The 15,527-nt window shown below is 27.9% G+C and overlaps 5 non-coding genes across 5 annotated transcripts; 4 read left to right on the forward strand and 1 right to left on the reverse strand.

Annotated features, from left to right (window-relative positions):
* Window positions 1-504: 504 nt before the first annotated feature.
* Window positions 505-577, forward strand: Trnak-uuu (transfer RNA lysine (anticodon UUU)). Its single transcript has one exon. It is a non-coding gene; the product is annotated as a tRNA-Lys (tRNA).
* Window positions 578-3,678: 3,101 nt separating this feature from the next.
* Window positions 3,679-3,751, forward strand: Trnak-uuu (transfer RNA lysine (anticodon UUU)). The gene has a single exon. It is a non-coding gene; the product is annotated as a tRNA-Lys (tRNA).
* Window positions 3,752-6,843: 3,092 nt separating this feature from the next.
* Window positions 6,844-6,916, forward strand: Trnak-uuu (transfer RNA lysine (anticodon UUU)). The gene has a single exon. It is a non-coding gene; the product is annotated as a tRNA-Lys (tRNA).
* A 3,101-nt stretch (window positions 6,917-10,017) lies between these two features.
* On the forward strand, window positions 10,018-10,090 carry Trnak-uuu (transfer RNA lysine (anticodon UUU)). Its single transcript has one exon. It is a non-coding gene; the product is annotated as a tRNA-Lys (tRNA).
* A 1,569-nt stretch (window positions 10,091-11,659) lies between these two features.
* Window positions 11,660-11,731, reverse strand: Trnae-uuc (transfer RNA glutamic acid (anticodon UUC)). The gene has a single exon. It is a non-coding gene; the product is annotated as a tRNA-Glu (tRNA).
* Between the last annotated feature and the right edge of the window lie 3,796 nt (window positions 11,732-15,527).

Raw genomic sequence — 15,527 nt, forward strand, 5'->3', positions numbered from 1 at the left:
ACTAACCAAACACATAACAACCGAATAATTCCCAAATTAATTTATGCATTGGAATTCGAATTATTCAACATGAATAAACAAAGTAATTTGATTAATATTCTGTTTTTGATTATAACTAATTGTTTAAACGTTAACTTACGCCTTTTAAATTTATGAAGTAAAACAATTAATCGGACAAAGTACCATCGTCACTTACTTCAGCGTATTGTTGATGTAGTAATTATTATAGTAATTCTAATTACAAATTATCTTTGCGTAATTGCCTCATAAAAGTAACTATCTCATTTACAAACCGAAGTCTGTCGATTTAACAGTTTGTAAATATAAGCGAGAGGGTTACTTAAAACAATAACAAAAATATAACAAATGTTTGTGTTTAATTATTTTTAAATAATTAAAATAGAAATAAAATATGAAGTGCATCTATATTTAATTGTTGCCAAAAAAACGTTTACAATCAGTAACTATAATCCAAGTTGCAAAACACACAGTAATAGAACACGTGCCCGGTTAGCTCAGTCGGTAGAGCGTTGGACTTTTAATCCAACGGTCAAGGGTTCAAATCCCTTATCGGGCGTTGTTGTTTTTAAAATATGTGTTAATTCTTGATTAAGTTTAAAAATTTTAGACGATGTTGTGTGTAATTTTACTTATATTGCCATAAAAACAATTTGCTCTTGTTTTATTAGAAGAAATTACCAATATACACCACGTAGACTTAATTATGCAAATTTTTTTACATATAACTATTTAAATTACCAAAATTAGATAAATTGTGTAACATTTTTTGTATTACGTAATTTAAAATAACTTTTAGGTAAAATTATTTTAAATTTTATTGCAAAATCGTCATCCCAGTAAATATTATGCTGTACCAATCACACAGGCCATTAGTTGGCCGTTAATCGCGTCGAAGCGAAAAAAAGGGGCACCAATAACTGCTTTAAAGCGGGTGGAAAATGGGCTCTGTCTGCTGGGGTATTGCATTAACGCTTAAAGCTTTACAAAATAAAATGTAAAATATTTAAATTTTAAATATTCCAAACCAAATCTTTATTTAGTCAAATATACTTTTTTTTAAATTTGATACCTTTTTTTTGTATATAAGTTTTTCTTCGATAAGTTTATGTTGGATCTGGAAAGGTCAACTGCACGAGCTAAACATATAGAAACAACTGTTTCTTGCAGGTTAAGTATTATTGGTTCTAATTGCCCGATGATCGAGCTGCTGATTAAGTGCTGTTACAGGGTTCGAAACCGAGACCTTAGTAGTGTAAGCAAGTGTTTTGGCCACTACACCACGCTGCCGGTTTAAAAACAACCACTTAAACACCCCTTTAAGACCTAAAGCGACTATTAAGTTGCTCTATTAACCGCTTTAAGCGTTAATCCAATACCCCAGCAGATAGTGGCGCATTTTCCCACCTTTTTGAATGCAGTTAATGGATCCAACTTATTTTCGCTTCGAAGCGATAAAAGACTAACTAATTGGATAAAACACACACAACATATAAAATTATTAATTTACCACATACAATAGTATTTAAATTATCCAAATTGAATAAATTATTAATATTTACACTCTTTCTCTTATTAATCAGATAAATTTTTATAAATATATATATAGAAAATCGTAAAACAATATGCAGCAAAGGTACAATTGTATTGTAATTTAACATATTGTTTAAGTGATCAATACTAAGATGTTTTCTGTGTCTTTGCCTAATAAAAAAGTGTTTAATTCAGAATACAGTTTAAAATCGCAAAACTCCAGTCTTGTTTTTTTTAAAATTAAGCTTTAATTTTTTTTATTATATAATGGATAATCGTTTCTTTCAATTTTCTTAACTATGTATTATGAAAATTAATAATATAGCCAACATCTCAGCGGTCGCATCATAAAATCAATTGACAATTTGATCTCATGAACTAATTAAAAACTGCATTGGCTGAAAATCGAACCCGAGCGTGACAGGCGTGGATTCTACAACTAAACCACCAATGTTTATTAAAGTTTCGACCCCAGTAATTATACTTGGCTGACAAGAATAAACGCCAAAAAATTAATTATAATTCATTCTTACTAACAGATTTAAAGTAGCTGTGATTTTAACATAATAATATTTGTGTTATCAAAATTGAATAAAAATTCCTACACCGGTAATCGAACCCGGGCCGCCTGGGTGAAAGCGAGGAAACCTAACCCCTAGACCATGTAGGAGACATCTCATTACTCGTTACAAACGTTATGAAATTACCCAAATTAAAAATTTAATACAATTATGTCTAAATATTTAATTCGAATCCAGAAAACATTAAATATTTTCATTTATACCTATTTAATGATAACTATAATTATGAAAAATAACTATAATTATGTGCTTTACTAATTATTTATTTTGTTTTCCGTACAATACCTTGCAAACATTACGTTATGGACATTACGATTATCAAGGATATTTACAAAACTAAAACTAGTTTTTCTTACGTCGAAATATTAATGTTTTATTTCGTTTAATTCTTAAACTAAATTTTATTATAATCTAATCAGCTATAAACTTTGTTACTTGCTGTTTCAATTTTTATTAAAAAAATTATACGGAAATCAAAATAACCCATTCAGTTAGCAAAATTTAAAAATACTTGAAAATCTACAAAAAACTTTAACAAACTTTTATGTTTATTTTTTTTTAATTTTTTAAAATGCAAATAAAATACAAGATAAAATTATGTTTTATTTGCACCAGAAACTCGCAAAGTAATTTTAAACAAGAAACTTGGCACATCAAAATAAAAAGCGTTGTTAGGTGACTTAGTCGGTAGAATGTTGGAGTTTTAATTTAAAAGCTAATAATTCAAATCTATTATTAAGCGTTGTTGTTCCTACACAAATAAGTGCAAACTTTTAAACAAGATTTAAAATTTTAACAGTAATTTTCATCAATCTATGTTGTCATAAAATTTGTCCAAGTTAGTTTGTAATGTGAAAGTTGCCAATGTTCACGCTACAAACATAAATACACAAACTAACTGATACGTGGGTAATCAAATTATAAAAATTAACTAAATTGAAAAGTATCAAATATGTTAACTAATTTAAAGTTTAGATAAAATTTTTAAGTATGGTAGTTTAAAAAATCCTTTGAAACTCGCTACTCATAATATTTTTTAATCACTAACCAAACACATAACAACCGAAAAATTCCCAAATTAATTTATGCATTGGAATTCGAATTATTCAACATGAATAAACAAAGTAATTTGATTAATATTCTGTTTTTGATTATAACTAATTGTTTAAACGTTAACTTACGCCTTTTAAATTTATGAAGTAAAACAATTAATCGGACAAAGTACCATCGTCACTTACTTCAGCGTATTGTTGATGTAGTAATTATTATAGTAATTCTAATTACAAATTATCTTTGCGTAATTGCCTCATAAAAGTAACTATCTCATTTACAAACCGAAGTCTGTCGATTTAACAGTTTGTAAATATAAGCGAGAGGGTTACTTAAAACAATAACAAAAATATAACAAATGTTTGTGTTTAATTATTTTTAAATAATTAAAATAGAAATAAAATATGAAGTGCATCTATATTTAATTGTTGCCAAAAAAACGTTTACAATCAGTAACTATAATCCAAGTTGCAAAACACACAGTAATAGAACACGTGCCCGGTTAGCTCAGTCGGTAGAGCGTTGGACTTTTAATCCAACGGTCAAGGGTTCAAATCCCTTATCGGGCGTTGTTGTTTTTAAAATATGTGTTAATTCTTGATTAAGTTTAAAAATTTTAGACGATGTTGTGTGTAATTTTACTTATATTGCCATAAAAACAATTTGCTCTTGTTTTATTAGAAGAAATTACCAATATACACCACGTAGACTTAATTATGCAAATTTTTTTACATATAACTATTTAAATTACCAAAATTAGATAAATTGTGTAACATTTTTTGTATTACGTAATTTAAAATAACTTTTAGGTAAAATTATTTTAAATTTTATTGCAAAATCGTCATCCCAGTAAATATTATGCTGTACCAATCACACAGGCCATTAGTTGGCCGTTAATCGCGTCGAAGCGAAAAAAAGGGGCACCAATAACTGCTTTAAAGCGGGTGGAAAATGGGCTCTGTCTGCTGGGGTATTGCATTAACGCTTAAAGCTTTACAAAATAAAATGTAAAATATTTAAATTTTAAATATTCCAAACCAAATCTTTATTTAGTCAAATATACTTTTTTTTAAATTTGATACCTTTTTTTTGTATATAAGTTTTTCTTCGATAAGTTTATGTTGGATCTGGAAAGGTCAACTGCACGAGCTAAACATATAGAAACAACTGTTTCTTGCAGGTTAAGTATTATTGGTTCTAATTGCCCGATGATCGAGCTGCTGATTAAGTGCTGTTACAGGGTTCGAAACCGAGACCATAGTAGTGTAAGCAAGTGTTTTGGCCACTACACCACGCTGCCGGTTTAAAAACAACCACTTAAACACCCCTTTAAGACCTAAAGCGACTATTAAGTTGCTCTATTAACCGCTTTAAGCGTTAATCCAATACCCCAGCAGATAGTGGCGCATTTTCCCACCCGCTTGAATGCAGTTAATGGATCCAACTTTTTTTCGCTTCGAAGCGATAAAAGACTAACTAATTGGATAGAACACACACAACATATAAAATTATTAAATTACCACATACAATAGTATTTAAATTATCCAAATTGAATAAATTATAAATATTTACATTCTTTCTCTTATTAATCAAATAAATTTTTTTAAATATATATATAGAAAATCTTAAAAAAATATGCAGAAAAGGAACAATTGTATTGTAATTTAACATATTGTTTAAGTGATCAATACTAAGATGTTTTCTGTGTCTTTGCCTAATAAAAAAGTGTTTAATTCAGAATACAGTTTAAAATCGCAAAGCTCCAATCTTGTTTTTTTAAAAATTAAGCTTTAATTTTTTTTATTATATAATGGATAATCGTTTCTTTCAATTTTCTTAACTATGTATTATAAAAATTAATAATATAGCCAACATCTTAGCGGTCGCATCATAAAATCAATTGACAATTTGATCTCATGAACTAATTAAAAACTGCATTGGCTGAAAATCGAACCCGAGCGTGACAGGCGTGGATTCTACAACTAAACCACCAATGTTTATTAAAGTTCCGACCCCAGTAATTATACTTGGCTGACAAGAATAAACGCCAAAAAATTAATTATAATTCATTCTTACTAACAGATTTAAAGTAGCTGTGATTTTAACATAATAATATTTGTGTTATCAAAATTGAATAAAAATTCCTACACCGGGAATCGAACCCGGGTGAAAGCCAGGAATCCTAACCCCAAGACCATGTAGGAGACATCTCATTACTCGTTACAAACGCTATGAAATTACCCAAATTAAAAATTTAATACAATTATGTCTAAATATTTAATTCGAATCCAGAAAACATTAAATATTTTCATTTATACCTATTTAATGATAACTATAATTATGAAAAATAACTATAATTATGTGCTTTACTAATTATTTATTTTGTTTTCCGTACAATACCTTGCAAACATTACGTTATGGACATTACGATTATCAAGGATATTTACAAAACTAAAACTAGTTTTTCTTACGTCGAAATATTAATGTTTTATTTCGTTTAATTCTTAAACTAAATTTTATTATAATCTAATCAGCTATAAACTTTGTTACTTGCTGTTTCAATTTTTATTAAAAAAATTATACGGAAATCAAAATAACCCATTCAGTTAGCAAAATTTAAAAATACTTGAAAATCTACAAAAAACTTTAACAAACTTTTATGTTTATTTTTTTTTAATTTTTTAAAATGCAAATAAAATACAAGATAAAATTATGTTTTATTTGCACCAGAAACTCGCAAAGTAATTTTAAACAAGAAACTTGGCACATCAAAATAAAAAGCGTTGTTAGGTGACTTAGTCGGTAGAATGTTGGAGTTTTAATTTAAAAGCTAATAATTCAAATCTATTATTAAACGTTGTTGTTCCTACACAAATAAGTGCAAACTTTTAAACAAGATTTAAAATTTTAACAGTAATTTTCATCAATCTATGTTGTCATAAAATTTGTCCAAGTTAGTTTGTAATGTGAAAGTTGCCAATGTTCACGCTACAAACATAAATACACAAACTAACTGATACGTGGGTAATCAAATTATAAAAATTAACTAAATTGAAAAGTATCAAATATGTTAACTAATTTAAAGTTTAGATAAAATTTTTAAGTATGGTAGTTTAAAAAATCCTTTGAAACTCGCTACTCATAATATTTTTTAATCACTAACCAAACACATAACAACCGAAAAATTCCCAAATTAATTTATGCATTGGAATTCGAATTATTCAACATGAATAAACAAAGTAATTTGATTAATATTCTGTTTTTGATTATAACTAATTGTTTAAACGTTAACTTACGCCTTTTAAATTTATGAAGTAAAACAATTAATCGGACAAAGTACCATCGTCACTTACTTCAGCGTATTGTTGATGTAGTAATTATTATAGTAATTCTAATTACAAATTATCTTTGCGTAATTGCCTCATAAAAGTAACTATCTCATTTACAAACCGAAGTCTGTCGATTTAACAGTTTGTAAATATAAGCGAGAGGGTTACTTAAAACAATAACAAAAATATAACAAATGTTTGTGTTTAATTATTTTTAAATAATTAAAATAGAAATAAAATATGAAGTGCATCTATATTTAATTGTTGCCAAAAAAACGTTTACAATCAGTAACTATAATCCAAGTTGCAAAACACACAGTAATAGAAAACGTGCCCGGTTAGCTCAGTCGGTAGAGCGTTGGACTTTTAATCCAACGGTCAAGGGTTCAAATCCCTTATCGGGCGTTGTTGTTTTTAAAATATGTGTTAATTCTTGATTAAGTTTAAAAATGTTAGACGATGTTGTGTGTAATTTTACTTATATTGCCATAAAAACAATTTGCTCTTGTTTTATTAGAAGAAATTACCAATATACACCACGTAGACTTAATTATGCAAATTTTTTTACATATAACTATTTAAATTACCAAAATTAGATAAATTGTGTAACATTTTTTGTATTACGTAATTTAAAATAACTTTTAGGTAAAATTATTTTAAATTTTATTGCAAAATCGTCATCCCAGTAAATATTATGCTGTACCAATCACACAGGCCATTAGTTGGCCGTTAATCGCGTCGAAGCGAAAAAAAGGGGCACCAATAACTGCTTTAAAGCGGGTGGAAAATGGGCTCTGTCTGCTGGGGTATTGCATTAACGCTTAAAGCTTTACAAAATAAAATGTAAAATATTTAAATTTTAAATATTCCAAACCAAATCTTTATTTAGTCAAATATACTTTTTTTTAAATTTGATACCTTTTTTTTGTATATAAGTTTTTCTTCGATAAGTTTATGTTGGATCTGGAAAGGTCAACTGCACGAGCTAAACATATAGAAACAACTGTTTCTTGCAGGTTAAGTATTATTGGTTCTAATTGCCCGATGATCGAGCTGCTGATTAAGTGCTGTTACAGGGTTCGAAACCGAGACCTTAGTAGTGTAAGCAAGTGTTTTGGCCACTACACCACGCTGCCGGTTTAAAAACAACCACTTAAACACCCCTTTAAGACCTAAAGCGACTATTAAGTTGCTCTATTAACCGCTTTAAGCGTTAATCCAATACCCCAGCAGATAGTGGCGCATTTTCCCACCCGCTTGAATGCAGTTAATGGATCCAACTTATTTTCGCTTCGAAGCGATAAAAGACTAACTAATTGGATAAAACACACACAACATATAAAATTATTAATTTACCACATACAATAGTATTTAAATTATCCAAATTGAATAAATTATTAATATTTACACTCTTTCTCTTATTAATCAGATAAATTTTTATAAATATATATATAGAAAATCGTAAAACAATATGCAGCAAAGGTACAATTGTATTGTAATTTAACATATTAATTAAGTGATCAATACTAAGATGTTTTCTGTGTCTTTGCCTAATAAAAAAGTGTTTAATTCAGAATACAGTTTAAAATCGCAAAACTCCAGTCTTGTTTTTTTTAAAATTAAGCTTTAATTTTTTTTATTATATAATGGATAATCGTTTCTTTCAATTTTCTTAACTATGTATTATGAAAATTAATAATATAGCCAACATCTCAGCGGTCGCATCATAAAATCAATTGACAATTTGATCTCATGAACTAATTAAAAACTGCATTGGCTGAAAATCGAACCCGAGCGTGACAGGCGTGGATTCTACAACTAAACCACCAATGTTTATTAAAGTTCCGACCCCAGTAATTATACTTGGCTGACAAGAATAAACGCCAAAAAATTAATTATAATTCATTCTTACTAACAGATTTAAAGTAGCTGTGATTTTAACATAATAATATTTGTGTTATCAAAATTGAATAAAAATTCCTACACCGGTAATCGAACCCGGGCCGCCTGGGTGAAAGCGAGGAAACCTAACCCCTAGACCATGTAGGAGACATCTCATTACTCGTTACAAACGTTATGAAATTACCCAAATTAAAAATTTAATACAATTATGTCTAAATATTTAATTCGAATCCAGAAAACATTAAATATTTTCATTTATACCTATTTAATGATAACTATAATTATGAAAAATAACTATAATTATGTGCTTTACTAATTATTTATTTTGTTTTCCGTACAATACCTTGCAAACATTACGTTATGGACATTACGATTATCAAGGATATTTACAAAACTAAAACTAGTTTTTCTTACGTCGAAATATTAATGTTTTATTTCGTTTAATTCTTAAACTAAATTTTATTATAATCTAATCAGCTATAAACTTTGTTACTTGCTGTTTCAATTTTTATTAAAAAAATTATACGGAAATCAAAATAACCCATTCAGTTAGCAAAATTTAAAAATACTTGAAAATCTACAAAAAACTTTAACAAACTTTTATGTTTATTTTTTTTTAATTTTTTAAAATGCAAATAAAATACAAGATAAAATTATGTTTTATTTGCACCAGAAACTCGCAAAGTAATTTTAAACAAGAAACTTGGCACATCAAAATAAAAAGCGTTGTTAGGTGACTTAGTCGGTAGATCGTTGGAGTTTTAATTTAAAAGCTAATAATTCAAATCTATTATTAAGCGTTGTTGTTCCTACACAAATAAGTGCAAACTTTTAAACAAGATTTACAATTTTAACAGTAATTTTCATCAATCTATGTTGTCATAAAATTTGTCCAAGTTAGTTTGTAATGTGAAAGTTGCCAATGTTCACGCTACAAACATAAATACACAAACTAACTGATACGTGGGTAATCAAATTATAAAAATTAACTAAATTGAAAAGTATCAAATATGTTAACTAATTTAAAGTTTAGATAAAATTTTTAAGTATGGTAGTTTAAAAAATCCTTTGAAACTCGCTACTCATAATATTTTTTAATCACTAACCAAACACATAACAACCGAATAATTCCCAAATTAATTTATGCATTGGAATTCGAATTATTCAACATGAATAAACAAAGTAATTTGATTAATATTCTGTTTTTGATTATAACTAATTGTTTAAACGTTAACTTACGCCTTTTAAATTTATGAAGTAAAACAATTAATCGGACAAAGTACCATCGTCACTTACTTCAGCGTATTGTTGATGTAGTAATTATTATAGTAATTCTAATTACAAATTATCTTTGCGTAATTGCCTCATAAAAGTAACTATCTCATTTACAAACCGAAGTCTGTCGATTTAACAGTTTGTAAATATAAGCGAGAGGGTTACTTAAAACAATAACAAAAATATAACAAATGTTTGTGTTTAATTATTTTTAAATAATTAAAATAGAAATAAAATATGAAGTGCATTTATATTTAATTGTTGCCAAAAAAACGTTTACAATCAGTAACTATAATCCAAGTTGCAAAACACACAGTAATAGAAAACGTGCCCGGTTAGCTCAGTCGGTAGAGCGTTGGACTTTTAATCCAACGGTCAAGGGTTCAAATCCCTTATCGGGCGTTGTTGTTTTTAAAATATGTGTTAATTCTTGATTAAGTTGAAAAATGTTAGACGATGTTGTGTGTAATTTTACTTATATTGCCATAAAAACAATTTGCTCTTGTTTTATTAGAAGAAATTACCAATATACACCACGTAGACTTAATTATGCAAATTTTTTTACATATAATTATTTAAATTACCAAAATTAGATAAATTGTGTAACATTTTTTGTATTACGTAATTTAAAATAACTTTTAGGTAAAATTATTTTAAATTTTATTGCAAAATCGTCATCCCAGTAAATATTATGCTGTACCAATCACACAGGCCATTAGTTGGCCGTTAATCGCGTCGAAGCGAAAAAAAGAGGCACCAATAACTGCTTTAAAGCGGGTGGAAAATGGGCTCTGTCTGCTGGGGTATTGCATTAACGCTTAAAGCTTTAAAAAATAAAATGTAAAATATTTAAATTTTAAATATTCCAAACCAAATCTTTATTTAGTCAATTATACTTTTTTTTAAATTTGATACATTTTTTTTGTATATAAGTTTTTCTTCGATAAGTTTATGTTGGATCTGGAAAGGTCAACTGCACGAGCTAAACATATAGAAACAACTGTTTCTTGCAGGTTAAGTATTATTGGTTCTAATTGCCCGATGATCGAGCTGCTGATTAAGTGCTGTTACAGGGTTCGAAACCGAGACCTTAGTATAAGCAAGTGTTTTGGCCACTACACCTCGCTGCCGTATTAAAAACAACCACTTAAACACCCCTTTAAGACCTAAAGCGACTATTAAGTTGCTCTATTAACCGCTTTAAGCGTTAATCCAATACCCCAGCAGATAGTGGCGCATTTTCCCACCCGCTTGAATGCAGTTAATGGATCCAACTTTTTTTCGCTTCGAAGCGATAAAAGACTAACTAATTGGATAAAACACACACAACATATAAAATTATTAATTTACCACATACAATAGTATTTAAATTATCCAAATTGAATAAATTATAAATATTTACATTCTTTCTCTTATTAATCAAATAAATTTTTATAAATATATATATAGAAAATCGTAAAACAATATGCAGCAAAGGGACAATTGTATTGTAATTTAACATATTGTTAAGTGATCAATACTAAGATGTTTTCTGTGTCTTTGCCTAATAAAAAAGTGTGTAATTCAGAATACAGTTTAAAATCGCAAAACTCCAGTCTTGTTTTTTTTTAAAATTAAGCTTTAATTTTTTTTATTATATAATGGATAATCGTTTCTTTCAATTTTCTTAACTATGTATTATGAAAATTAATAATATAGCCAACATCTCAGCGGTCGCATCATAAAATCAATTGACAATTTGATCTCATGAACTAATTAAAAACTGCATTGGCTGAAAATCGAACCCGAGCGTGACAGGCGTGGATTCTACAACTAAACCACCAATGTTTATTAAAGTTCCGACCCCAGTAATTATACTTGGCTGACAAGAATAAACGCCAAAAAATTAATTATAATTCATTCTTACTAACAGATTTAAAGTAGCTGTGATTTTAACATAATAATATTTGTGTTATCAAAATTGAATAAAAATTCCTACACCGGGAATCGAACCCGGGCCGCCTGGGTGAAAGCCAGAAATCCTAACCCCTAGACCATGTAGGAGACATCTCATTACTCGTTACAAACGTTATGAAATTACCCAAATTAAAAATTTAATACAATTATGTCTAAATATTTAATTCGAATCCAGAAAACATTAAATATTTTCATTTATACCTATTTAATGATAACTATAATTATGAAAAATAACTATAATTATGTGCTTTACTAATTATTTATTTTGTTTTCCGTACAATACCTTGCAAACATTACGTTATGGACATTACGATTATCAAGGATATTTACAAAACTAAAACTAGTTTTTCTTACGTCGAAATATTAATGTTTTATTTCGTTTAATTCTTAAACTAAATTTTATTATAATCTAATCAGCTATAAACTTTGTTACTTGCTGTTTCAATTTTTATTAAAAAAATTATACGGAAATCAAAATAACCCATTCAGTTAGCAAAATTTAAAAATACTTGAAAATCTACAAAAAACTTTAACAAACTTTTATGTTTATTTTTTTTTAATTTTTTAAAATGCAAATAAAATACAAGATAAAATTATGTTTTATTTGCACCAGAAACTCGCAAAGTAATTTTAAACAAGAAACTTGGCACATCAAAATAAAAAGCGTTGTTAGGTGACTTAGTCGGTAGATCGTTGGAGTTTTAATTTAAAAGCTAATAATTCAAATCTATTATTAAGCGTTGTTGTTCCTACACAAATAAGTGCAAACTTTTAAACAAGATTTACAATTTTAACAGTAATTTTCATCAATCTATGTTGTCATAAAATTTGTCCAAGTTAGTTTGTAATGTGAAAGTTGCCAATGTTCACGCTACAAACATAAATACACAAACTAACTGATACGTGGGTAATCAAATTATAAAAATTAACTAAATTGAAAAGTATCAAATATGTTAACTAATTTAAAGTTTAGATAAAATTTTTAAGTATGGTAGTTTAAAAAATCCTTTGAAACTCGCTACTCATAATATTTTTTAATCACTAACCAAACACATAACAACCGAAAAATTCCCAAATTAATTTATGCATTGGAATTCGAATTATTCAACATGAATAAACAAAGTAATTTGATTAATATTCTGTTTTTGATTATAACTAATTGTTTAAACGTTAACTTACGCCTTTTAAATTTATGAAGTAAAACAATTAATCGGACAAAGTACCATCGTCACTTACTTCAGCGTATTGTTGATGTAGTAATTATTATAGTAATTCTAATTACAAATTATCTTTGCGTAATTGCCTCATTAAAGTAACTATCTCATTTACAAACCGAAGTCTGTCGATTTAACAGTTTGTAAATATAAGCGAGAGGGTTACTTAAAACAATAACAAAAATATAACAAATGTTTGTGTTTAATTATTTTTAAATAATTAAAATAGAAATAAAATATGAAGTGCATCTATATTTAATTGTTGCCAAAAAAACGTTTACAATCAGTAACTATAATCCAAGTTGCAAAACACGCAGTAATAGAAAACGTGCCCGGTTAGCTCAGTCGGTATTGCGTTGGACTTTTAATCCAACGGTCAAGGGTTCAAATCCCTTATCGGGCGTTGTTGTTTTTAAAATATGTGTTAATTCTTGATTAAGTTTAAAAATGTTAGACGATGTTGTGTGTAATTTTACTTATATTGCCATAAAAACAATTTGCTCTTGTTTTATTAGAAGAAATTACCAATATACACCACGTAGACTTAATTATGCAAATTTTTTTACATATAACTATTTAAATTACCAAAATTAGATAAATTGTGTAACATTTTTTGTATTACGTAATTTAAAATAACTTTTAGGTAAAATTATTTTAAATTTTATTGCAAAATCGTCATCCCAGTAAATATTATGCTGTACCAATCACACAGGCCATTAGTTGGCCGTTAATCGCGTCGAAGCGAAAAAAAGGGGCACCAATAACTGCTTTAAAGCGGGTGGAAAATGGGCTCTGTCTGCTGGGGTATTGCATTAACGCTTAAAGCTTTACAAAATAAAATGTAAAATATTTAAATTTTAAATATTCCAAACCAAATCTTTATTTAGTCAAATATACTTTTTTTTAAATTTGATACCTTTTTTTTGTATATAAGTTTTTCTTCGATAAGTTTATGTTGGATCTGGAAAGGTCAACTGCACGAGCTAAACATATAGAAACAACTGTTTCTTGCAGGTTAAGTATTATTGGTTCTAATTGCCCGATGATCGAGCTGCTGATTAAGTGCTGTTACAGGGTTCGAAACCGAGACCTTAGTAGTGTAAGCAAGTGTTTTGGCCACTACACCACGCTGCCGGTTTAAAAACAACCACTTAAACACCCCTTTAAGACCTAAAGCGACTATTAAGTTGCTCTATTAACCGCTTTAAGCGTTAATCCAATACCCCAGCAGATAGTGGCGCATTTTCCCACCCGCTTGAATGCAGTTAATGGATCCAACTTTTTTTCGCTTCGAAGCGATAAAAGACTAACTAATTGGATAGAACACACACAACATATAAAATTATTAAATTACCACATACAATAGTATTTAAATTATCCAAATTGAATAAATTATAAATATTTACATTCTTTCTCTTATTAATCAAATAAATTTTTTTAAATATATATATAGAAAATCTTAAAAAAATATGCAGAAAAGGAACAATTGTATTGTAATTTAACATATTGTTTAAGTGATCAATACTAAGATGTTTTCTGTGTCTTTGCCTAATAAAAAAGTGTTTAATTCAGAATACAGTTTAAAATCGCAAAGCTCCAATCTTGTTTTTTTAAAAATTAAGCTTTAATTTTTTTTATTATATAATGGATAATCGTTTCTTTCAATTTTCTTAACTATGTATTATAAAAATTAATAATATAGCCAACATCTTAGCGGTCGCATCATAAAATCAATTGACAATTTGATCTCATGAACTAATTAAAAACTGCATTGGCTGAAAATCGAACCCGAGCGTGACAGGCGTGGATTCTACAACTAAACCACCAATGTTTATTAAAGTTCCGACCCCAGTAATTATACTTGGCTGACAAGAATAAACGCCAAAAAATTAATTATAATTCATTCTTACTAACAGATTTAAAGTAGCTGTGATTTTAACATAATAATATTTGTGTTATCAAAATTGAATAAAAATTCCTACACCGGGAATCGAACCCGGGCCGCCTGGGTGAAAGCCAGGAATCCTAACCCCAAGACCATGTAGGAGACATCTCATTACTCGTTACAAACGCTATGAAATTACCCAAATTAAAAATTTAATACAATTATGTCTAAATATTTAATTCGAATCCAGAAAACATTAAATATTTTCATTTATACCTATTTAATGATAACTATAATTATGAAAAATAACTATAATTATGTGCTTTACTAATTATTTATTTTGTTTTCCGTGCAATACCGTGCAAACATTACGTTATGGACATTACGATTATCAAGGATATTTACAAAACTAAAACTAGTTTTTCTTACGTCGAAATATTAATGTTTTATTTCGTTTAATTCTTAAACTAAATTTTATTATAATCTAATCAGCTATAAACTTTGTTACTTGCTGTTTCAATTTTTATTAAAAAAATTATACGGAAATCAAAATAACCCATTCAGTTAGCAAAATTTAAAAATACTTGAAAATCTACAAAAAACTTTAACAAACTTTTATGTTTATTTTTTTTTAATTTTTTAAAATGCAAATAAAATACAAGATAAAATTATGTTTTATTTGCACCAGAAACTCGCAAAGTAATTTTAAACAAGAAACTTGGCACATCAAAATAAAAAGCGTTGTTAGGTGACTTAGTCGGTAGAATGTTGGAGTTTTAATTTA

The sequence above is a fragment of the Corella eumyota genome, chromosome 7 (genome assembly GCF_963082875.1).
Source record: "Corella eumyota chromosome 7, kaCorEumy4.1, whole genome shotgun sequence".
Lineage (NCBI taxonomy): Eukaryota > Metazoa > Chordata > Ascidiacea > Phlebobranchia > Corellidae > Corella > Corella eumyota.